General features: G+C 75.9%; 1 non-coding gene across 1 annotated transcript; it reads right to left on the bottom strand.

The window, feature by feature from the left end:
- Positions 1-302: 302 nt before the first annotated feature.
- On the bottom strand, positions 303-455 carry LOC134057184 (5.8S ribosomal RNA). The gene has a single exon (XR_009934264.1). It is a non-coding gene; the product is annotated as a 5.8S ribosomal RNA (ribosomal RNA).
- Between the last annotated feature and the right edge of the window lie 2045 nt (positions 456-2500).

The following is a 2500-nucleotide window of genomic DNA, read 5'->3' on the forward strand; positions in this document are numbered from 1 at the left end:
GTTCCGGGAGCGGGGAGCTACGGAGCGCTCCCCGAGTCTGCATTTAGGGGGACGAAGACCCTGCGCGGCAACAACGACCGCGGCCGCGACGACGACCAAGCCCACCGGGCCGCAGGGAAAGAGGGAGAGAGGCCACCGAGGAAAACGCTTCCCTCGCTGACCGCCGCACCACCTTCCCTCCGGGCACCGGCCGGCCGCCGCCGCCGCCACCGCCGCCGCCGCTGACCGCGGGCAACGGGCCTGCGAGGTGACCCCAGCCGCACCGCCGGGGTGGCAACCCCGGACGGCGATTGATCGTCAAGCGACGCTCAGACAGGCGTAGCCCCGGGAGGAACCCGGGGCCGCAAGTGCGTTCGAAGTGTCGATGATCAATGTGTCCTGCAATTCACATTAATTCTCGCAGCTAGCTGCGTTCTTCATCGACGCACGAGCCGAGTGATCCACCGCTAAGAGTTGTCTGGCTTTCGGCACCGACCCCGCACGCGCGGAGGGGCCGGGACCGCTCGCGTGAAGCGGCCCCTTTTTCTGTTTCGGCGTGGACGCGCGCGCGCGCGCCCCCGCTTCGACCGTACGAGCACACAGAGAGAAACGGAGGAGGAAGGCGGGGGGGGGCAAAAAAAGAGTAACCCCACGAAACGCTCCGAAAGTCGGCAAAAAGGCGGGGGGGCACGCGCCCCCAACCGCCTCCCCCCGCGAGGGGAGACGCCACCTCGCGTGCCGTCTTCCGGAGGCGGCCCAGGCGCCCGGGCTCGGCCCGACCTCCGCACGGAGAGGCTGAGCGGCAACGCGACGGACCGCGGGGCCACGGCAACCCGGCCCGGCCTCTTTTTCACGGGACGACACGCGTTCGCGGCCGGGGGCGCAACCGTCGGCCCCCGCTCACAACTCGACTCCCTTCACCGCTCCGCGGACTCGGGGAACACCGCCGCGCCAACCGCGGGGCCGGCTCTCCCCGGCGACCTTACAACGCCCGAGACCGCCACGCGGCGTCTACCGCTCCACCAGCGCACCCCTGCGCGGGACCGCTCCTCCCCGTCAGAAGGAGAGCATCTGGCAGCCACGCTCCGCCGCCGGCGCCGGAGGCGGACGCCGCCGAGACCCGAGCCGGCATCGCGAGCGCCCGAGGCCCGCCGGTCGGCAAGACCCGGCGCCGCCACGGCCGCACTCCCGGGACCGCCGCCGCCGCTTCGCACCGTCGGGGCCCCTTCCGCGAGCACGCGCCCGGCGGCAGGTGTACGGTGCTGAGCCGGGGGGCAACACCCGCTCCCCTCGTTTCCACTCAGGGACCGGGTGGGGAAGCGCCCCCGCGGCCGCCCGCGGCACCTGCCTTCGGCCCACACGCGGCCGGGAAGGGCAACGGGGAAACGACGGGCAGGGCCCGGGCCGGGACGGCCATCGGCGACGGCAGGCTCCTTCCGGCAAGACCATCCCCCCAGGGGGGACACCCGCCGAGCGGCGACGCCGCCAACTCGGCACGGGGTCGCCCGCACTCGCCGGGCCTCCGGCGACGGAGGAGACAACCCAGCGCTCACCCGGTCGGGAGAGCGGCCAAGCCAGGGGCGGCCGGCGGCCGGCAGCGCCGGTGCGGTTCGAGGAGAAGGCCGTCGAGGGAAGAGGCGCGGTCGCGCCTGACGCGGCGCCGCACGCGAGCCTGCGGCGGCGGCCGAGGGGAGAGAGCGCGGCGGGGCCCGGCGGCCGCAACCCCGCAGCTCAGGTAGGGCAGAGAGCACGCGCCCTCTGCCGGCGTCGCCCGTCTAGAAGCGAGCGGGTCCGGCCCCGCGGCCGGTCGCGCGCCGCGGCCTCTCCGCCGAGAGCGGGCCGCGGAGAGGGGGGGGCAGGGCGCCCCTCCCCGGCGCGGCTGCCCCCGCGCGCGCACGGCGGGACGCCGGCGACGGCGAGCCCGGCCGGTCACAACGGACACCACCGCAGGGGCATCGGCGGAGGGAGCTCCCCCTACCCCTCGACAGCACCGCGCCACCGCCCGGAACCCGCGCCGCCGCCGCCGCCGCCGCGGCGGGGCGCGCCGAGCCGCCCGAGTCTTTAAACCTCCGCCCGGCTCGGCGGCCCATTCGACTCCCAAGAGGCGTTTGTCGACGCCGAGGGATCTCGGGGACCGCCGAGGCTCGGAGCGCTAGGTACCTGGCCCTGGGGTGAGGGAAACGACCTGCATGGCCCCACCGGGGTGCCTCCCCCACTGCCACCCTCGGGGGAGCGTCCACCGGCGGGGGCGCGCCCGACATCCGCCGCCACCGCCGCGGCAATCCGTCTCGGGGCCCGGGGTTTCCCTCAGTAGCCCGGCGCTGCGCCCGAGAGGACCGCCGCGGCTCGGGCCGCCCCGCCGCTGCGGGGACACGGCCCGGCCCCACCGAGAACATCGCGCGCCCCACCGAGAGGCCACGCCGACGACGGAGCGAGGGTCGCCGCCGTCACCGGCCGCGCCTCCCCGGTGGCGGGCTCGCAACCCGCGCGCCCACCCGCGAGGCGCGACCCGGAACGCCCG

The sequence above is a fragment of the Cinclus cinclus genome, unplaced genomic scaffold, assembly GCF_963662255.1.
Source record: "Cinclus cinclus unplaced genomic scaffold, bCinCin1.1 SCAFFOLD_140, whole genome shotgun sequence".
NCBI classification, from domain to species: domain Eukaryota; kingdom Metazoa; phylum Chordata; class Aves; order Passeriformes; family Cinclidae; genus Cinclus; species Cinclus cinclus.